We start from the raw sequence: 23,073 nt of genomic DNA on the forward strand, positions 1-23,073 counted from the left end.
TTGGATTCTGTTTACATTTGTTTCAAAGCTGATTATCTCATTACTTCTTCCAAGAGTCCTGAGGCCATCTGGAACTATTTTTACAAGACTACAATGTACTTTAGGAGGGTGAATGGGAGGGAAAGCTTCATCAACTTTATGTATAAATTAGTAACTTTATTTTCAAGATTCACCTAGGAGGGGAGTGTGATGAAATATTCCATTCATCACTGCCTGTGACTGTGGTTGGTTTCAGGTTTCAGTTCCCTTACCTCAGTTCCGTCTCCTCACCATTGTATTGTATATTGTAATGTATTGTGTGTAGGGCTCCGCCCATACCTGGCCCCTATGTAAGCAAGCTCAGTCTGGCCTCATATCCAGTACTGCAGACCTCCAGATGGAAGATACCTCTCTCCACTGCGTGTTACCTTCTAAGTTAATAAAAGCCTTGTTTTGTTTCGCTAACATCGAGTCTCGGAATTATTGAGGCACATCAGGGAGCAAGTAAATTAGGACTTTGCACCCTTGTAGGAGAATAAAACAGTAGTTATGTCACAAAGCAGGATGTTCAACCATTTTGCTGTGGAAGATCTGGGTATAATTTATATTGAAGTGTTACTTTTAAGTTAAATTGCGCTCACAGGGGTTTAAAAATTCCCGGTGCAGCAAGAGAGGAGAGTTATATTGAAAACAGACAGGCCAGTCTGCGCAATGCTGCCTATCTTAAAATTTTAAGTTCATTGTGTTGGGATAATCCTATTCATTTTGGAAACAGGAGTTAGTTACCAGAGGCCTCCCCTTCAGGAAGCAGTAGTTGGCTTGATTGGCAGTCCTACAGGCCAACCCCTGGACAGGGAAGGGGTCAGAGGCCAAGCCCTCAATTTGCTCTCCAGAGAGGGATCAACAGAACAAGGAAATATATTCTGGGTCAGTAGGCAAGTTCTTCAGAGAGGGAGAGCAGTAGGGCCTAGGCAAGGCGATATATCTTGAGAGACCTGACCAAGAGCAAGCCTTAGTCCAATTCAGTAACAGAGCTGACCAAAAGAAAGCATTACTAACCGAAACAATGCGGCAGTTTATTTTGACTTTATTACAGAGGGGAACTGAAATTAAGGTCAACTTGGCTATAACTACTATGTATTTTCACTTGTTAACTGTAAAATAAAGCTGCTAAAATAATTTGTATCTGGTCTCAACTCTCAAAAGTTAATGGTCCCCATTTTTAGGAGCACATGGCAGGCACAGGGCTCATTCCCTGCTCCTGAATGGGGAGGCCCAAGTCTCCCCAGATAATGCCGGCAAGGAGTTAGGGTAATATCGGGCCACTGCTAGTGTTGCAACAGCACTCAGGTTAAGTGGGTCCAAGGATCAGGGCTGGGGGGTCTGGGAATCACAGGGACCGATCAGGGGGATGGGAGATGTTGTCGAGCAGAAAGTCTAATCAGGGGTCAGGAGAGGAGACTGGGTGGGGCGCACAGAGGTAGGTAGAGGAGGCAGGGGGTCTGGGAGTGGGAGAGGAGGCCAGGGCAATTGAGGGTAGAGATGCTGCCTGACCTGCTGAGTATCTCCACTCACTCTTGCTGCACTGGGAATTTTTAAACCCGTGAGCTCAATTTAACCTGAAAGTAACAGTTCAATATAAATCATACCAAGATCTTCCCTCCATCCCGTAGTGACCGCTCGCTCCGCGCAGCATTCCGTAGGGACCGCTCACTCCGCGCAGCATTCCGAAGGGACCGCTCCCTCCGCGCAGCATTCCGAAGGGACCGCTCCCTCAGCGCAGCATTCCGAAGGGACCGCTCCCTCCGCGCAGCATTCCGAAGGGACCGCTCCCTCCGCGACACCCTGGTCGACCCCTCTATCACCCCGTCCCCTTCACCCGGCACCTTCCTGTGCAAGCGCAGGAGATGCAACACCTGCCCTTTTATCTCCTCCCTTCCCACTGTCCAGGGCCCCAAACACCCCTTCCAGGTGAAACAGCGATTTACTTGTACTTCTTGCAATCTAGTATACTGTATTCGCTGCTCACGATGCGGTCTCCTCTACATTGGGGAGACCAAACGCAGATTGGGTGACCGCTTTGTGGAACACCTCCGTTCAGTCCGCAAGGGTGACCCGAGCTTCCGGTCGCCTGTCACTTTAATTCTCCGCTCCATTCCCACTCAGACCGCACCGTCCTCGACCTCTTGCACTGTTCCACTGAAGCTCAACGTAAGCTTGAGGAACAGCACCTCATCTTTTGATTAGGCACTTTACCGCCTTCTGGACTCGACATCGAGTTCAACAATTTCAGACCATAACCTCTGCCCCAATCTTTTTTTCCATTTATTTTTTTTTCTCTCACATGGCAGCTGTGTCTCTTTCTGCCAGAGCCATTTACACTTCATCTCGAGCCATCTTTTGTTTCTTAACTTGTCCCATTACCATCCCTTTTGTCTCTTAATCTCTCCGGCCTTCCATCCTATCACAGACCTTCCTTTGTTCTTTCCTACCCTCCCCCTTTCCCTGCCCCTGCACTTGCTTAAAAACCTGTTCCATTTCCAGCTTTTTCCAGTTCTGACAAAGGGTCATTGACCTGAAACGTTAACTGTTTCTCTCTCCACAGACGCTGTCTGACCTGCTGAGTATTTCCAGCATTTTCTGCTTTTATTTCAGATTTCCAGCATCCGCAGTATTTTGCTTTTGTATTGTGAGAGGGTAGAGAGAGGATGTCCCGGGGCCCATCGGGGGTCAAGTGTGGCGGAGATCGATGAACAGGGGTCGGAAGCAGCGGAGATCGGGGGCGGTAGCAAGGTAGCTATGGGCAGGGGGGGGGGGGGGGGGAAAATCAGCAGCGATGGGTTCCTTAAACAAAGGGTCGGGAGGAGCACTCTGCTCCTCCAACCAACCCCTAATTTAAAAATTATACCTAGTTCAACTAGACCATTTTCTTGTAAGCTTAAAAGATTTTGCATTTGTTGAAAAAGGAGGAAAGGGAAATAAAAACCATACGATCATAGAATTGTATAGCACAGGAGACCATTCGGCCCATCGAGTTTGCGCCAGCTTTTTCAGAGCGCAATCCTGTTAGTCCCATTCCACAGCTCTTTCCCCATATCCCTGCAATTTTTTCTTCAAGTATTTATCCAATTCTCCTTTGAAAGCTACTATTGAATCTGTTTCCAATACTCTTTCAGGCAGTGCATTCTAAATCCTAACCACTCGTTGCATAAAAGTTTTCCTCCTGTCGCCTCTGGTTCTTTTGTCAATCACCTTAAATCTGTGCCCTCTGGTTATCGACCCTTCAACCATTGGAAACTTGCTTTTTATTTACTCTCTGTCTAAACCCTTCATGATTTTAAACACCTCGATCAAATCTCCTCTTAGCCTTCTCTGCTTTAAGGAGAACAATCCAGTCTATCCACGTAACTGTAATCCCCCATTCCTGGAACTATTCCAGTAAATCTCTTCTGTACCCTCTCGAAGGCCTTCACGCCCTTCCTGAAGTGCGGTGCCAGAACTGGACACAATACTCCAGCTGGGGCCAAGCTAGTGTTTTACATTGGTTCAGCATAACTCCCTGGCTTTTGTACTCGATGCCTCGGTTTATAATGCCCAGGATCCCATGTGCTTCGTTAACCTGTCTTGCCACCTTCAAGCACAAACACCCCCAGGACTCTCTGCTTGCACCCCCTTTAAAATGTTGCCATTTAGCTTGTATTGTCTTTCCTCATTCTTCCTACCAAAATGTATTGCCTCACCCTTTTCTGCGTTGAATTTCATCTGCCACGTGAACGCCCATTCCACCTGTCTATGTCCTCTTGAAGTCAATTATTATTATCTTCCTCGCTCTTTAATACATTGCCGAGTTTTGCAAACTTTGAAATGATGCCCTGTATACCCATTGGGCCTCCTGCTGGGACGACCGCGCATGTTAAATTTAGCGCTGGGCTAATGTTAATTCGCAACCAGCGCCAATATCCCGGTCCTGCATATTAATATTATATCATATTAATGATCTAGACAAGGGAACTAGATGTAATATCTCCAAGTTTGCAGATGACACAAAGCTGGGTGGGTGTGTGTGCTGTGAGGAGGATGCAGAGAAACTCCAGGATGATTTGGACAGGTTGGGTGATTGGGCAGATGCATGGCAGGTGCAATATAATGTGGATAAATGTGAGGTTATCCACTTTGGTGGCAAAAACAGGAAGGCAGATTATCTGAATGGCAATAGATTGGGAAAAGGGGAAGTGCAACGAGACCTGGGTGTCCTTGTGCACCAGTTGCTGAAGGTAAGCATGCAGGTGCAGCAGGCAGTTAAGAAGGCAAATGGTATGTTGGCCTTCGTAGCGAGAGGGTTCAAGTACAGGAACAAGAATGTCTTGCTGCAGTTGTACAGGGCCTTGGTGAGACCACATCTTGAGTATTGTGTGCAGTTTTGGTCGCCTTATCTGAGGAAGGATGTTCTTGCCATGGAAGGAGTTCAGCGAAGATTCACCAGGCTGATACCTGGAATGGTAGTAATGACGTATGAGGAGAGATTGGGTCGATTGGGCTTGTACTCGCTGGAGTTTAGAAGAATGAGAGGGGATCTCATTGAAACTTATAAAATTCTGACAGGACTGGACAGACTAGATGCAGGAAGGATGTTCCCGATGGTTGGGGAGTCTAAGGATAAGGGGTAAGCCATTTAGGACAGAAACGAGGAGGAATTTCTTCACCCAGAGAGTGGTGAACCTGTGGAATTCTCTACCACAGAAGGCAGTAGAGGCCAATTCATTAAATATATTCAAGAAGGAGTTGGATATATTTCTTAAGGCTAAAGGGATCAAGGGATATGGGGAGAAAGCAGGGACAGGGTACTGAATTTGGATGATCAGCCATGATCGCATTGAATGGCGGAGAAGGCTCGAGGGGCTGAATGGCCTACTCCTGCTCCTATCTTCTATGTTTCTAGGACTCAATGTTCCTCAAAGCCTTACTCATTTCACCTCTAATCCAATGTCCTCAATATGAGAACTAGGCTTGAATCTTCTCTGGCAGTTAGCCTATCTATAAAATTAATATTCCCAAATTTTGCATTAGATGCACAATTTGCATCTGTCCAACATGAAGTGTACTTTTCAAGATCAACCTAATTACAATATTCACGGTGAGCTCCTGGCATGTTAAACACCTTTGGGGCTCAATATTTTGGGGGCAGGAACTAAAGTGCTGCTACAGGATTTAAATGGCCTGTAGTAGCTTAAAGTGTACACCACACCCACATTTGTTAAGGTGCTTCATGGGGCTTCACTGCACTCACCTTTAGATCTGCCTGTCCACAGATTAGAGGTCATGCTGAGACAATGCCCAGTACTTGACATGTTGAGAATGGGAACACTATGTTACTCTCTCCAGATGGCAACACATGGGTGTCCTTCTAGCCATTTTAAACGCCTGGATATTTGACTGAAATGGGGCCACGCCAGGCTGCCCATCTAACAGCACAAGAGATGCAGCCTACAGCAGATTTGTTTCAGAATTTAGCTTTCATGAGGTAAGAGGCACTTCAGTCCCAAGATACTCCAAAAGAAATGCAGCAGTACTCCTGCCACTCATTACTGGTACCAAGGGTTAGTAGGAAGAACCAACTGACAGGAAGTAGTGGTTATAATTAAAGTATTGTTGTATCAAAGCTATTCAGCATGCAGACATAGTTCTCTGCAAGGTTTTGAAATAGCTTTCATCAGATAACATGAATGGGAGTTGTATGAGTTGATATGCACAGGGAAGGGTCCATAGATGATGGCATACTTGTGGTGGGAATGGGGAAAATATACACAAGATTTAAGACAGATATTGTAGTCAATCTCCTATATGAGTTTAGCATGAACGTATCTTTAGGTGGCAAAATTCTTCAGGCTGCTGCTGCTGCTCATCTTGTTGATGCCCTTGCTCCTGATTGGGGTTGTCATCCTTTTAGGAAAGGTGATGTTGTGCAACATGCAGCACACCACCGTGATCCTTGAGACTTCTGCTGAACTATACGGCAGGATTCCCCCACACTGGTTCGTGTATCTGAAATGTGCCTCCTCAGTGGTAACTCTCTTGGACCTCATTATAGTGCTGCTCAGCTGGAGTCCTAGCAAAGCGCACAGGTGTCATCAACCAAGGCTGTAAAGCATAGTCTTGATCTCGGAGGATCCACATGAAGACATGTTTTTCAGGTTTAAAGAGTGCCAGCTCCCAAGGAAGCGAGCAACCACTTGCATGATGGTTTGCTGCTGGTTGCAATTGACCTTCATATTGAGAGTGTAAAATCTTTTCCTATTGGACAATGATGCATGAAGTTCTTAAGGCCATGGAAATGCAAACTAGGACTCCTTGGACCTTGGTGAATCCTACCACTTGGTCAATTTGCATTGCCCGATCATGGCGGCCGTTAACTCCAGCCTGCGGTGGCACCAGCAGGTTTTTAGCACTCTCCAACTTCTAGGTCAATGTCGAAGTATATCGCCGATCCTTCGTCGTCACTGGGTCAAAATCCTGGAACTCCCTACCTAACAGCACTGTGGGAGTACCTTCACTACACGGACTGCAGCGGTTCAAGGCGGCGGCTCACCACCACCTTCTCAAGGGCAATAAATGCTGGCCTTGCCAGCGACGCCCACATACCATAAAAAAGAATTTAAAAAAACAAAGGGCACATAGGATTGGGAGAGACAGTTAGCACTAAAGTAAGGTATTAGGTGGGGTCAGACTAAAAGAGAACACAGGATGGTCCAAGATAGGTTTACAGTGTACGTATGTGAAGGCATGAAGCATAGTAAACAAGGTTGGTGAGCTGCAGGCACAAATAGCCACATGGGAATATGATGTCGTGGCAATAACAGAGACCTGGCTCAAAAATGGGCAGGATTGGGTATTAAATATTCCTGGATATAAGGTGTTCAGGAAAGATAGGAGGTGGTGTTGCAGTATTGGTTAAGGAGAATGTTACAGTGCTGGAGAGAGAGGATGTCCTGGCAGGGTCAAGGAGAATCTAAAAGGCTAGAGCTAAGAAATAATAGAGGTGCCATTACACTAGGTGTATTCTATGGGCCACCAACTAGTGGGAAAAATATGGAGGAGCAAATTTGCAGAGAAATTAGAGAGATGCAAGAATGATAGAGTAGTGATAATGGGGGACTTCAACTATCCTAATCTAGACTGGGATAGTAATAGTGTAAAGGACAGAGAGGGGGAAGTGTGTTCAGGAGAATGTTCTTGATCGGTATGTTTTCGGCCCAACAAGGAAGGAGGCATGCTGGGTCTGGTTCTGGGGAAATGAGGTGGGTCAAGTGGAGCAAGTGTCAGTAGGTGAACATTTAGGGAACAGTGATCACAGTATCATAAGGTTTAGATTAGCTATGGAAAAGGACAGGGAGCAATCTAGAGTAAAAATAATTAATTGGAGGAAGGCCTATTTCAGTGGGATGAGAACAGATCTGGCCCAGTTAAATTGGAATCAATGATTGGCAGGCAAAACTGTAATAGACGAGGAGTTATTAGAGTGCCAATAGGACTGGCGATGAACTGGTATTACTTGTTTGTTGAAGAACTTTTCGGGTTCTGGTTAAAAGTAGTTTACTTGAAGTCTTAAGTGATTTTTAAAAGAGGAGATGGTTCGGGTGCAGTCGAGGTACATTCCCACGAGGGGGAAAGGTAGGGCAACTACAGTCAGAGCTCCCTGAATGACGAAAGAGAGAGTAAGATGAAGCAGAAAAAGAGCACGTATGACAGATGTCAGGTCGAGAATACATCTGAGAATCAGGCTAAATTTAGAAAGTTCAGAGGAGAAGTGAAAAAGAAAATAAGAGGGGCAAAGAGAGGATATGAGAATAGAATGGCAGCTAACATAAAAGGTAATCCAAAAGTCTTCTATAGGCAGATAAATAGTAAACGGGTAGTAAGAGGAGGGGTGGGGCCAATTAGGGATCAAAAAGGAGATCTACGCATGGAGGCAGAGGGTATGGCTGAGGTACTAAATGAGTACTTTGCATCTGTTTTCACCAAGGAAGAGGATGCTGCCATAGACATAGTGAAGGAGGTAGAGGAGATACTGGATGGGATAAAAATTGATAGGAGGAGGTACTAGAAAGGCTGGCTGTATTTAAAGTAGATAAGTCACCAGGGCCAGATGGGATGCATCCTAGGACGCTGAGGGAAGTGAAGGAAGAAATCACGGAGGTACTGGCCATAACTTCCTTAGAAACTGGGGTGGTGCCAGAGGACCGGAGAATTGCAAATGTTACACCCTTGTTCAAAAAGGGGTGTAAAGATAAACCCAGTCAGTTTGACCTCAGTAGTGGGGAAGCTTTTAGAAAAAATAATCAGGGACAAAATTAAGTCACTTGGACAAGTGTGGATTAATTAAAGAAAGCCAGCATGGATTTGTTAAAGGCAAATCGTGTTTAACTAACTTGATCGAGTTTTTTGATGAGGTAACAGAGTAGGTTGATGTGATGTACATGGATTTCCAAAAGGCATTCAACAAAGTGCCACATAATAGGCTTGCCAGCAAAGTTGAAGCCAATGGAATAAAATGGACAGTGGCAGCATGGATACAAGTGACAGAAAACAAAGTTGTGGTGAGCGGTTGTTTATCGGCCTGGAGGAAGGTATACAGTGGTGTTCCCCAAGGGTCGGTTCTAGGACCACTGCTTTTCTTGTCTTGATATATATTAATGACTTCGATGTGGGTGTATAGGGCACAATTTCAAAATCTGCAGATGACAAAACTTGTAAGTATAGTGAACAGTGAGGAGGAGAGTGATAGACTTCAGGAAGACAGAGACAGGCTGGTGAAATGGACGGACATGTGGCAGATGAAATTTAATGTAAAAAAGTGCAAAGTGATACATTTTGGTAGAAAGAATGAAGAGAGGAAATATAAACTAAAAGGTACAATCCTAAAGGGGGTGCATGAACAGCAAGACCTAGGGGTATATGTGCACAACTCGTTGAAGGTGGCAGGGCAGGTTGAGAAAGCTGTTAAAAAAACTTACGGTATCCTGGGCTTCATAAATAGAAGTATAGAGTACGAAAGTGTGGAAATTAAGAACCACCTGTATAAAACACTGGTTCGGCCTGAGCTGGAGTATTGTGTCCAATTCTGGACCGTGCAGAAAAAATTTACGATAATTATTCCAGGTATGAGGGACTTCAGTTATGTGGATAGACTGGGGCAGAGAAGATTGAGAGGAGATTTGATAGAGCTGTTCAAAATCATGAGGGGTCTGGACAGAGTAGATAGAGAGAAATTGTTCCCATTGGCAGAAGGGTCGAGAACCAGAAGACACAGATTTAATGTGATTGGCAGAAGAACCAAAGGCGACACGAGGAAAAACCACTCAGCGAGTGGTTAGGATCTGGAATTCACTGTCTGAAAGGGCGGTGGAGGCAGATTCAAGCACAGCTTTCAAAAGGAAATTGGGTAAGTACCTGAAGGGGAAAAATTGCAGGGCTACAGGGAAAGAGCAAGGGAGTGGGACTAGCTGATGTGCTCTTGCAGAGAGCCGGCACGGGCCCAAGGGGCCGAATGGCCTTCTTCCATGCTGTAACCATTCTATGGTTCCATGTTGTTCAATTCAGTTGTTTTCTTCCTCTTGTGGGGGGTGGGGTGGGGTGGGGTAGGGGGGAAGCACAGAAGAAAGACTCAACTCCTGTTCAGTAATCTGATTTCAGTGAGCAGGCAATCTTGCTGTCAAAATTGGCTTAACGATGTAATAATTGCACTATGTACGCAGCTCTATTTTAAACCAGGGAAATACGCTCAGCTTTTTACTGACATCTACGCTTTCCAGAGAGCAGCAATACCGATATACTATGTTGGTGCAAAGGGTGCTGAGGGAAAAGAAAGACATGCACCATCTTCCAAATTAAAACTTAACCTCCTGGTGAGAAGAGTTCTATCTTTAGTGATATCTCCTCCTCACTTTCACTCTTCTGCAGCTGGCCAAATTTGGATTGGCTTCAAACATTTAATGTTCATCTCCATCATGTAACTTCTGTATGCACACCAGCGCTACAATTCACCTACAGATATACTGCCACACCCAATGCCGTTGAATGTCAAGGGGCGGTGGTTAGACTCTCGCTTGTTGGAGATAGTCATTGCCTGTCACTTTTGTGGCGCGAATGTTACCTGCCACTTATCAGCCCAAGCCTGAATGTCGTCCAGGTCTTGCTGCATGCGGGTATGGACTGCTTCATTATCTGACGAGTTGCGAATGGCACTGAACATCCCCATTTCTGACCTTATGACGGAGGGAAGGTCAATGATGAAGCAGCTATAGATGGTTGAGCCTAGGACACTGCCCTGAGGAACTCCTGCAGCGATGTCCTGGCGCTGTAATGATTGACCTCCAACTACCACAACCATCTTCCTTTGTGCTAGGTATGACTCCAGCCACTGGAGAGTTTCTACCCCCCACCCCCACTTCCCATTGACTTCAGTTTTACTAGGGTTCCTTGATGCCACACTCGGTCAAATGCTGCCTTGATGTCAAGGCAGTCACTCTCACCTCACCTCTGGATTTCAGCTCTTTTGTCCATGTTTCTTACCAATGCTGTAATGAGACAGAGCCAAGTGGTCCTGGTGGAACCCAAACCGGACATCAGTGAACAGGTTATTGACGAGTAAGTGCTGTTTGATAGCACTGTCGACGACACCTTCCATCACTTTGCTGATGATTGAGAGTAGACTGATGGGGCGGTAATTGATCGGATTGGATTTGTCCTGCTTTTTGTGGACAGGACAAGCCTGGGCAGTTTTTCACATTGTCAGATAGATGTCACTGTTATAGCTGTACTGGAACAGCTTAGGTAGTGGCGCGGCTAGTTCTGGAGCACAAGTCTTCAGCACGACAGCTAGGATGTTGTCAGGGCCCACGGCCTTTGCTGTATCCAGTATGCTCAGTCATTTCTTGATATCACGTGGAGTGAATCGAATTGGCTGAAGACTGGCTTTTGTGATGGTGGGGACCTCAGGAGTAGGCCGATATGGGTCATCCATTCGGCACTTCTGGCTGAAGATGGTTGCAAACGCTTCAGCCTTGTCTTTTGCACTCACGTGCTGGGCTCCACCATCATTGAGGATGGGGATATTCATAGAGCCTCCTCCTCCCATTAGTTGTTTAATGGTCCGCCACCATTCACAACTGGATGTGGCAGGACTGCAGAGCTTTGATCTGGTCCATTGATTGTGGGATCACTTAGCTCTGTCTATAGCATGCTGTTTCTACTTTTTAGCATGCATGTAGTCCTGTGTTGCAGCTTCCCCAGGTTGGCACCTCTTTTAGGTATGCCTGGTGCTGCTCTGGCCATGCTCTTCTACACTCCTTATTGAACCAGGGTTGATCCCCTGGCTTGATGGTAATGGTAGAGTGAGGGATATGCCGGGCTATGAGGTTACAGCTTACATAAGAACATAACATAAGAAATAGGAGCAGGAATAGGCCAATCGGCCCCTCGAGCCTGCTCCACCATTCAATAAGATTATGGCTGATCTGATCCTAACCTCAAATCTTCTATCACTCTCCATCCCACCCGAACCCATGTGATCTCCTGGGAGAGGCGAAAAACCAGATAAAAAACCCAATACCAATTTGGGAGAAAAAATCTGGGAAATTCCTCTCCGACCCATCTAGGCGAGCGAAACTCGTCCAGGAGATCACTCTGTCCCTATATTTTCTACAGTACTTACCTTCTGTAAAGGCAATCTCCACCCCAGCCAGGAACAGGAATAAAGCCATCTCCTAAAATCTAACACAGAATTAGAACACAAGAAGTAGGAGCAGAACCAGGCTACACAGCCCCTGAGCCCGCTCCACTACCCACAGGGCCATGACCGATCCGATCCTAGACTCATGTCCAATTTCCTGCCCGCTCCCCGTAACCCTTAATTCCCTTTACTTCTAGGAAACTATCTATTTCTGTTTTATATTTATTTAATGATGTAGCTTCCACAGCTTTCTGGGGCAGCAAATTCCACAAACCTACCACCCTCTGAGTGAAGAAGTTTCTCCTCATCTCAGTTTTGAAAGAGCAGCCCCTTATTCTAAGATTATGCCCCCTAGTTCTAGTTTCACCCATCATTGGGAACATCCTCACCGCATCCACCCGATCAAGCCCCTTCACAATCTTATATGTTTCAATAAGATCGCCTCTCATTCTTCTGAACTCCAATGAGTAGAGTCCCAATCTACTCAACCTCTCCTCATATGACCACCCCCTCATCCCCGGGATTAACCGAGTGAACCTTCTTTGTACTGACTCGAGAGCAAGTATGTCTTTTCTTAAGTATGGACACCAAAACTGTGTGCAGTATTCCAGGTGCGGTCTCACCAATACCTTGTATAACTGCAGCAATACCTCCCTGTTTTTATATTCTATCCCCCTAGCAATAAAAGCCAACGTTCCATTGGCCTTCTTGATCACTTGCTGCACCTGCATACTAACTTTGAGTTTCGTGCACCAGGACCCCCAGATCCCTTTGTACTACAGTAGTTTCCAGTTTCTTGCCATTAAGATAATAACTTGCTCTATGATTTTTCCTGCCAAAGTGCATAACCTCACACTTTCCAGTATTGTATTCCATCTGCCAAATCTCTGCCCACTTACTTAGCCTGTCTATGTCACTTTGCAGGTTTTTTATGTCCTCCTTACTCACTACTTTCCCTCCCATCTTTGTATCATCTGCAAACTTTGATATGTTACACTCGGTCCCCTCCTCCAAATCGTTAATATAGATTGTAAAGAGTTGGGGACCCAGCACTGACCCCTGCGGAACACCACTAGTTACTGATTGCCAGTCTGAGAATGAACCATTTATCCCAACTCTCTGCTTTCTATTAGAGAGCCAATCCTCCACCCACGCCAGAATATTACCCCCAATCCCGTGATTTTTTTATCTTGAGCAATAATCTTGTGGGGCACCTTGTCAAATGCCTTTTGGAAGTCTAAATACACTACGTCCACTGGTTCTCCTTTATCCACCCTGTATGTTACTTCCTCAAAGAACTCAAGCAAATTTGTCAAACATGACTTCCCCTTCATGAAACCATGCTGAGTTTGTCCAATTAAGTTATGTTTATCCAAATGTCCCGTTACTGTCTCCTTAATAATGGACTCTAACATTTTACCAACCACAGATGTTAGGCTAACAGGTCTATAGTTTCCAGCCTTCTGCCTACTACCCTTTTTAAATAAGGGTGTTACATTAGCAGTTTTCCAATCTGCCGGGACCTTTGCTGAGTCCAGGGAGTTTTGGAAAATTATTACCAATGCATCCACAATCCCTACCGCCACTTCCCTCAAGACCCTAGGATGTAAGCCATCAGGTCCAGGGGATTTATCTGGCTTGAGTCCCATTATTTTACCAAGTACCACTTCCTTAGTGATTTTAATCATATTTAGCTCCTCTCCCCCTGTTTGTCCAGCGTTGGATATTCTTAGTGTCCTCTACAGTAAAGACTGATACAAAATATTTGTTCAGCGTTTTTGCCATCTCCATGTTTCCCACCATTAATTTCCCGGTCTCATCCTCTAAGGGACCAACATTTACTTTAGCCACCCTTTTTCTTTTTATATAACTATAGAAATTTTTGCTATCTGTTTTTATATTTTTTGCTAATTTACTTTCATAATCTATCTTCCCTTTCTTAATCAATCTTTTAGTTATATTTTGCTGTCTTTTAAAGACTTCCCAATCTTCTATCCTCCCACTAGATTTGGCTACCTTATATGCCCTTGTTTTTAGTCGGATACTATCCTTAATTACTTTACTTAGCCACAGATGGCTATCTTTTCTTTTGCACCCTTTTTTCCTCAGTGGAATATATATTTTTTGGAAGTTGTAAAATAACTCCTTAAATGTACACCACTGATCATGTACCGTCTTACCCTTTAATCTATTTTCCCAATCCACTCTACTCAATTCCGCTCTCATACCTTCATAGTCTCCTTTATTCAAGCTCAGCACGCTTGTTTGAGATCCAACCTTCTCACCCTCTACTTGAATATGGAATTCAACCATGTTATGGTCACTCATTCCAAGGGGATCCTTTACTAGGACATTTTTAATTAATCCTGTCTCATTACACAGGACCAAATGTAAGGTTGCTTGCCCCCTGGTCGGTTCAGTCCAAAGATGTGCGGGTTAGGTTGATTGGCCATGATAAAAATTGGCCCTTAGTGTTAGGGGGGATTAAATACGTGGGGTTACGGGGATAGGGCTTGGGTGGGATGGTTGTCGGTGTAGGGACCGGGTGCTAAGGGTTTGGATGATCAGCCATGATCTCGTTGAATGGCGGAGCAGGCTCGAAGGGCCGAATGGCCTACTCCTGCTCCTAGTTTCTATGTTACATACTGCTCAAGAAACCCATCCCTAATACACTCAATGAACTCATCCTCAAGGCTGCTCTGCCCAATTTGATTTGTCCAGTTAATATGATAGTTAAAATCCCCCATAATTATAGCTGTTCCCTTATTACAAGCCTCAACTATTTCCTGATTAATACTCCGTCCAACAGAGTTGCAACTGTTCGGAGGCCTATAGACTACGCCCACTAGTGTTTTTTTCCCCTTATTATTCCTTATCTCCACCCAAACTGTCACTACCCTGCTCCTTTGACCCAATATCATTTCTCTGTATTATAGTGATTCCTTCCTTTATTAACATAGCCACCCCACCTCCCCTCCTGCCTGTCCTTCCTGATTGGGAATTAAATATACCAGGTTATTTAACAGTCATGGTCACCCTGCAGCCATGTTTCTGTAATGGCCACAAGATCATACCCATATGTAGTTATTTGTGCCGTTAACTCATTCATTTTGTTACGAATGCTACGTGCATTCAGATAAAGAACTTTCAAATATGTTTTGTGACACTTAGTTCCTGTTTTTTCCCCTTTTACTACTTTACCTTTTACTCCATACCTTCTGTCCCTTCCTAACACATTGTTTTTTAATTTCCCCACTGCTACCTAAGTCTATGACCTTCTCCACTGTCATTTCTGTTATTTGCTCTCTAGAAACCTCCCCCCCAATAATTAGTTTAAAGCCTTCTCTACAGCCCTAGTTATATGATTCGCCAGGACTCTAGTCCCAGCACTGGCCAAGTGGAGTCTGTCCCAACGGAACAGCTCCCTCCTGTCCCAGTGTCCCAAGAAGCAAAACCCATTTCTCCCACACCAGTCTTTGAGCCACGCATTTAACTCTTTAATTTTATTTATCCTAGCCAAATTCGCTCATGGTTCAGGTAATAATCCCTTGAGGTTCTGTTTTTTAATTTGACCCCTAGCTGCTCATACTCCTTTAACAGAACCTTCTTCCTTGTCCTATCTACGTCGTTTGTACCAACATGGACCACGACAACTGGATCCTCCCCCTCCCACTCCAAGTTTCTTTCCCGCCCAGAAGAGCTGTCCTTAACCCTGGCACTGGGCAGGCAACACAGCCTTCGGGACTCCCGCTCTTGACTGCAGAGAACCCTATCTATCCCCCTAATGATACTATCCCCTACCACTACAACATTGTGGTGGAATATAATTCTGCTGCTGATGATGGTCCACAGCACCTCATGGAAGCCCAGTTTTGAGCTGCTAGATCTGTTCTGAATCTATCCCATTTAGCACGGTGGCAGTGCCACACAACACGATGGAGGGTGTCCTCAATGCGAAGACAGGACTTCGTCTCCACAATAACTGTGCGGCGGTCACTGCTACCAATGCTGTCATGGACAGATGCATCTGCGACAGGTAGATTGGCGAGGACGAGGTCAAGTAGGTTATTCCCTTGTGTTGGTTCTCTCCCCACCTGTCGCAGGCCCGGACTGGCGGTTATGTCCTTCAGGACTCAGCTAGCTCGGCCAGTAGTGGTGCTACCGAGCCACTCTTGGTGATGGACATTGAAGTCCCCCACCCAGAGTACATTCTGTGCTCTTGCTACTCTCAGTGCTTCTTCAAAGTGGTATTCAACATGGAGGAGTACTGATTCATCAGCTGAGGGAGGGTGGTAGGTGATAATCAGCAGGAGGTTTCCTTGCCCACATTTGACCTGAAGCCATGAGACTTCATGGCGTCCGGAGACAATGTTGAGGATTCCCAGGGCTACTCCTTCCCAACTGTATATCACTGTGCCGCCACCCACAGGCAGGACAGACCATGAGATGGTGATGGAGGAGTTTGGGACATTGGCTGAAAGGTATGATCCTGAAAATATGATCCTGTGAGTATAACTATGTCAGGCTGTTGCTTGACTAGTCTGTGGGATAGCTCTCCCAATTTTGGCACAAGTCCCCAGGTGTTGGTGAGGAGGAAATTGCAGGGTCGACTGGGGTGGGTGTGCCGTTGTCGTGGCCGTAGCTGCTGCCGAGGTCAATGGTTTTATTCTTATTGTTTTTCGTAGCGGATGTTTAGGTCATTTGCTAGGCCATTTCAGAGGGCAGTTAAGAGTCAACCACACTGCTGTTGGTCTGGAGTCACATATAGGCCAGACCAGGTAAGAACAGCAGATTTCCTTCCTCAAAAGATATTAGTGAACCAGATGGGTTTTTACGACAAGCCGATAGTTTCATGGTCACCATTACTGATACTAGCTTTTTATTACAGATATATTTAACTGAATTTAAATTTCCCAGCTGCCATGGTGGAATTTGAACTCGCATCTCCGGCACATTGGTCCAGGCCTCTGGTTTACTAGTCCAGTAACATAACCACTATGCTACCGTTCCCTCTCCTGGGGTCATGAAAGGTGCTATTGAAATACAAGTCTTTCTTTCTTTAGTCCAGCCATGTTGTCTGGATGGCACCATGTAGGTACCAGAAAGCTAGTCTTAGTCTTAATAGAAGATAGGAGCAGGAGTAGGCCATTCGGCCCCTCGAGCCTGCTCCGCCATTCAATGAGATCATGGCTGATCATCCAAATTCAGTACCCTGTCCTTGCCTTCTCCCCATATCCCTTTAGCCTTAAGAAATATATCCAACTCCTTCTTGAATATATTTAATGAATTGGCCTCTACTGCCTTCTGTGGTAGAGAATTCCACAGGTTCACCACTCTCTGGGTGAAGAAATTCCTCATCTCTGTCCTAAATGGCTTACCCCTTATCCTTAGACTGTGACCCCTGGTTCTGGACTCCCCGACCATCAGGAACATCCTTCCTGCATCTAGTCTGTCTAGTCCTGTCAGAATTTTATAAGTTTCAATGAGATCCCCTCTCATTCTTCTAAACTCCAACAAGTATAAGCCCAATCGACCCAATCTCTCCTCATACGTCATTCCTGCCATCCCAGGTATCAGCCTGGTGACTCTTCGCTGAACTCCTTCCATGGCAAGTACATCCTTCCTCAGATAAGGCGACCAAAACTGCACACAATACTCAAGGTGTGGTCTCACCAAGGCCCTGTACAACTGCAACAAGACATCCTTGTTCCTGTACTTAAACCCTCTCGCTACGAAGGCCAACATACCATTTGCCTTCTTAACCGCCTGCTGCACCTGCATGCTTACCTTCAGCGACTGGTGCACAAGGACACCCAGGTCTCGTTGCACTTCCCCTTCTCCCAATCTATTGCCATTCAGATAATAATCTGCCTTCATGTTTTTGACACCAAAGTGGATAACCTCGCATTTATCCACGTTATATTGCATCTGCCATATCACCCAACCTGTCCAAATCATACTGGAGTTTCTCGGCATCCTCCTCACAGCACACACCCACCCAGCTTTCTGTAGTCTGCAAACTTGGATATATTACATCTAGTTCCCTCGTCTAGATCATTAATATATATTGTGAATAGCTGGGGTCCAAGGACCGATCCCTGCGGTACCCCACTAGTCACTGCCTGCCACTCGGAAAAAGACCCGTTTATTCCAACTCTTTGCTTTCTGTCTGCCAACCAGTTCTCTATCCAAGTCAATACCTTGCCCCCAATCCCATGTGCCTTAACTTTACACGCTAATCTCTTATGCGGGACCTTATCGAAAGCCTTTTGAAAGTCCAAATACACCACATCCACGGTTCTCCCTTATCTATTTTACCAGTTACATCCTCAAAAAATGCCAGTAGATTAGTCAAGCACGATCTACCTTTTGTAAATCCATGTTGACTTTTCCGATCCTGTCACTGCTTTCCAAGTGCTCTATTACATCTTTTATAATGGACTCTAGAATTTCCCCACTACCGATGTCAGGCTTACCGGTCTGTAATTCCCCGTTTTCTCTCTACCACCTTTTTTGAATAGTGGGGTAACATTAGCTACCCTCCAATCCATGGGTACTGTTCCAGATTCTATCGAATGTTGGAAGATGATCAGCAATGCATCTACTATTTCTAGGGCCACTTCCTTAAGTACCCTAGGATGTAGATTATCAGGCCCTGGGGATTTATCAGCCTTCAATCCCGTCAATTTCCCTACAAATACTGATTTCTTTCAGTTCCTCCCTTTCATCAGACCCTATGTTCCCCGACATCTCTGGGTGGTTATTTGTGTCCTCCTTTGTGAAGACAGAACCAAAATATGTATTTAATTGGTCTGCCATTTCTTTGTTCCCCATTATAAATTCCCCTGATTCTGACTGCAAGGGACCTACACTTGACTTCACCAATCTTTTTCTCTTCACATATCTATAGAAGCTTTTACAGTCAGTTTTTATGTTCCCTGAAAGCTTACTCTCATACTCTATTTTCCCCTTCTTAATTAATCCCTTTGTCCTCCTTTGTTGAATCCTAAACTGCTCCGAGTCCTCAGGTTTACTGCTTTTTCTGGCCAATTTATATGTACTCTCCTTGGATCTTATGCTATCCCTAATTTCCCTTGTTAGCCACAGCTGAGTCACCTTTTTTGCTTTATTTTTATGCCAAACTGGGATGAACAAATTCTGTAGTTCATCCATGCAGTCTTTGAATGTTTGCCATTGCCTATCCACTGTCAACCCTTTGAGTGACATTCCCCAATCAATCCTACCCAACTCGCGCCTCATACCATCATAGTTTCCTTTATTTAAATTCAGGACCCTAGTCTCTGGGTCAACTACTTCACTCTCCATCTTAATGAAGAATTCTATCATGTTATGATCGCTCCGACCCAAGGGGCCTCGCACAACAAGATTGCTAATTAATCCTTTCTCATTACATAATACCCAGTCTAAGATGGCCTGATCTCTAGTTGGTTCCTCGGCATATTGGTCCAGGAAACCATCCTGTATACACTCCAGGAATTCCTCCTCCACAGTATTGTTACTAATTTGGTTAGACCAATCGATATGTAGATTAAAGTCACCCATGATGACTGCTGTGCCCTTATTGCACGTTTCTCTAATTTCCCTTTTAATGCCATCCCCAACCTCCGCATTACTGTTTGGAGGTTTATATACCACTCCCACTAACGTTTTCTGCCCCTTGGTATTTCTCAGTTCTACCCATACAGATTCCACATCATCAAAGCCAATATCCTTCCTTACAATTGTGTTAATCCCCTCTTTATCCAGCAATGCTACCCCACCTCCTTTTCCTTTTTGCCTATCTTTCCTGAATATTGAATACCCCTGGATGTTGAGTTCCCAGCCTTGGCCACCCTGGAGCCATGTTTCCATAATCCCAATCAAATCATATTCGTTTACTTCTATTTACGCAGCTAATTCATCCACCTTATTACGAATGTTCCTCGCATTAAGACTCAAAGCCTTCAAGTCTTAATAATTTCGGAAAGAAAAGACGTCTCGTGCACTGCCAGAAACAGAGCCGCATGCACAATTCCCCATTTCAGCTACATTATTGGAAAAGGCACACAGCATAGCCCAGATACAAGAACAACAATTTGCATTTATATAGCACCTTTAACGTAGTAAAAAGTCCCAAGATGCTTAACGAGAGAGGGGGGGGGGGGGGTCTGGAGGGTGAGGGGGGCGGGAGTGAGTGGGTGAGGATGGGAGTGGGGAGTGTGGTGGGAAAAGGTGGGGGTAGGTGTGGGATGGGGAGGAGGGAGCTGGGGGAGAGTCGGGAGTGGGGGAGAGTGAGGGGAGGGAGTGCGGGGTGAGAGGGTTGGGGTGAGGGGGGGTTCCGAGCCTCATGGAACTACTTCAAACTACGACACACAGTACATACCCGGAGCTGGTGTAAAGACCGCACCGGATGCACTCTGAATTCCGCTGTCCGTCACTCACTGACCCTTCCCTCACTCTCTCACTCACTCACTCCCTCATCTCTCGCTCTCTCTTCCTTCCCTCCATCTATGTCTCCGCTGTCCGGATCGCCCTCTCTCTGTCTGTCCGTCCGTCCGTTGCCCGCTGGCTCTCGCGTCGGCGGCGCGTGCCCCAACACGCCACCACGAGGTGCCCTGCCCCTCTCGCCCAATCACAAAGCAGGCTTCTCTCTCCCAGCCGCTTGCCAGTAACCCAATCAACAAAGTCAGAAACGAAGCCAGCCTTCTGATTGGTTTGTCGCGTTGATCCTGCAACGAATCTAGCAGCCGACCGGCACTTACCCGACTCGGACCGCCGTTTACAGAGACATAAATCATGTTGATTGGACGTTCCTCGCCGCGTATTCCTGATAGCGTTCGCTGATTGGATAAACTCTCCGAGTAATTGACATTCAGCTGATTCAGCTGCCTGCTTAATATTCCAGTAAACTCAGCTGGAATTGGATATTCATGAGGTTGCGGCTGTTGATTGGCTCCGCCGCCGGGCGCGTGCTGGATCTGGGCTGGGATGGCGCGCCCTTTCATCGAAGCGTCATTGACCAACATAGCCCGAGCAGCGGAGCTTTGCCAACCGGTGTCCCAGCGCAGCAATCCTCGTCCGACTGACGCTGCAGCTCGCTGGCTTATTGATATTCACCAGCCGCGCTCCAAGTTTCATGCTTGCACTGATTCTATTAATATGCAAAAAACAAGGGCAGCAAGAGGGACCCATGAGTCTGGAGCAAAGTGTATTTGCAAACCTGGCCTCTGCTGTCTGGAGAATGTGCTACTAGAAATCCCACCAAAATAGAGCTTGCATTTAAAGCTGCAACACCCCACCTTTAGCAGATTTCGGAATTGCTAGATAAAAAAGACCAAGGTCCATCTATTTCGTTTTCCATCCTGGCAGTCGCATGATTACAACAATAATGGAGTTGTTGACTAATCACAGCAATCAATGTCTATCAATTAGTCTACAACAGACCCAGACATGAGGTGAGGAAAACCCCAGTGGTAGAGAGCTTTGGGTACCATAGGTCCAAAGTCACCTGTTCCTCCCAAACATGCTACACTTACCACACGTCATGTCTCAAATTACTCACATACTGGATCCCAAAATATTATTTTCTGAAAGCAATCTATCCAATTTGCATTTGACTTAATCAACACTGTCTCCACCGTTTTGGGACATTTTACTACATTAAAGATAATTAAGATTGTCACCAAGAAATCAAATAGGGAATTCAAAAGAAACTTCTTTACCCAGATAGTGGTGAGAATGTGGAATTCGCTACCTCAGGGAGTGGTTGATGCGAATAGTATAGATGCATTTAAGGGGAGGCTAGATAAACATACGAGGGAGAAGGGAATAGAGGGTTACACTGATAGAGTTAGATGAGGAAGGATAGGAGGAGGCTCGAGTGGAGTTTAAACGCCAGCATAGACTGGTTGGGCCAAATGGCCTGTTTCTGTGTCGTATCTCTTATATATATAAATAAAAGACCTCTTCTGTCTGTCTGTCTGTCTGTCTTTCTGTCTGTCTGTCCGTCTGTCTGTCCGTTCTCTATACGTTCGAAAGTTATAGAGCGTACCTACACGCGCGTCACATCAAAAGAAAGCTTACGATTACGGACCGGTCATAGGCGTATTTACTTTTCCGTCAGACAAAAATCGTGCCCACGGTATCCAAAAAATGTTCAAAATTCCGCTTATTAAATGGGAAAAGTTCCGCTCATTTGCTCATTAGCATTGAGTGACGTGAAGGTTGACCAATCGTGCGGTCGAGCGACCTGACATTTCACCGACGGTTGACCAATCGCTGCATCACGGGGGTAGGTTCATTGCGCGTGCGGGTGGGCCATCCTACAGTTGAGTGTTGAGTGACTTGACGAGTGACCAATCCTACAGTTCAGTGACCTGACGGTTGACCAATCGGTGCGTGTGTGGGCGGGCCTTGTCATTTTGAACCGAGGTGAGTGGCGCGGCCGCGGCGGCCCAGTCGCTCTCTCACACTCCCAATCTCTCTCTCACACTCCCAATCTCTCTCTCACACACTCCCAATCTCAGTTCTCAGTTCTCAGTTCAAATGCTTTATTGGCATGAAAGTTTACAGAGAACCATATTGCCAAAGCTTACATAGCAAAAAGGTACAGTTTTCCAACATTCTGTAGGTGTCAATCGATTTGACATTTGTTGGGTATATACAATATTACTTTTAAACAATATTAATTTTAAACAGTCTTTCTACTTCATTTGGTACGTTCAATATTAATTTTAAACAGTCTTACTTTTAAACAGTCCTCAGGTTGTGACATGTTGTTACATATTTAGCCCCAAGGTATGGTCTGTCTCCTTCTCCTAGGACTAATCTCAATTTTGACAGATCATCCAATTCCTTGAAATCTGGGGTTGTTTGGCTTAGCTTGTTGAATAATATGTTTCTTGATGTGTTGATTTTTTCGCATTTTAGGAGGAAATGCATTTCTGTTTCAACCTCGCCAGCCTCTCTCTCTCTCTCTCTCTCTCACACTCCCAATCTCTCTCTCTCTCATACTCCCAATCTCTCTCTGTCTCTCACTCCCAGTCTCTCTCTCTCACAGTCCCAATCTCTCTCTCTTACTCCCAATCTCTCTCTCTCACACTCCCAATCTCTCTCTCTCTCACACTCCCAATCTCTCTCTCTCTCTCACACTCCCAATCTCTCTCTCTCACACTCCCAATCTCTCTCTCTCTCTCACACTCCCAATCTCTCTCTCTCTCTCACACTCCCAATCTCTCTCTCTCTCACACTCCCAATCTCTCTCCCTCACACTCCCAATCTCTCTCTCTCTCACACTCCCAATCTCTCTCTCTCTCACACTCCCAATCACTCTCTCTCACACACTCCCAATCTCCCTCTCTCACACT

The 23,073-nt window shown here is 45.6% G+C and overlaps 1 protein-coding gene across 7 annotated transcripts in view; it reads right to left on the bottom strand.

Moving 5' to 3' along the window:
* LOC147109680 (uncharacterized) overlaps window positions 1-20,526 on the bottom strand; it is a 396,101-nt gene extending 375,575 nt beyond the window's left edge. For 5 of the 7 annotated variants that reach the window (XM_086003776.1, XM_086003765.1, XM_086003774.1 and 2 more), the window contains exon 1: window positions 20,091-20,349. The gene's annotated coding sequence lies outside the window, so the exon portion shown is untranslated. Of the gene's footprint in view, window positions 1-20,090; window positions 20,350-20,469 lie in introns of those variants that run through there. The other 2 variants (XM_086003766.1, XM_086003775.1) reach the window with 2 other exon arrangements.
* Window positions 20,527-23,073: the final 2,547 nt, after the last annotated feature.

This window comes from Somniosus microcephalus, chromosome 12 (assembly GCF_052327205.1).
Source record: "Somniosus microcephalus isolate GS21.2 chromosome 12, FLI_Smic_1.0, whole genome shotgun sequence".
NCBI classification, from domain to species: Eukaryota; Metazoa; Chordata; class Chondrichthyes; order Squaliformes; family Somniosidae; genus Somniosus; species Somniosus microcephalus.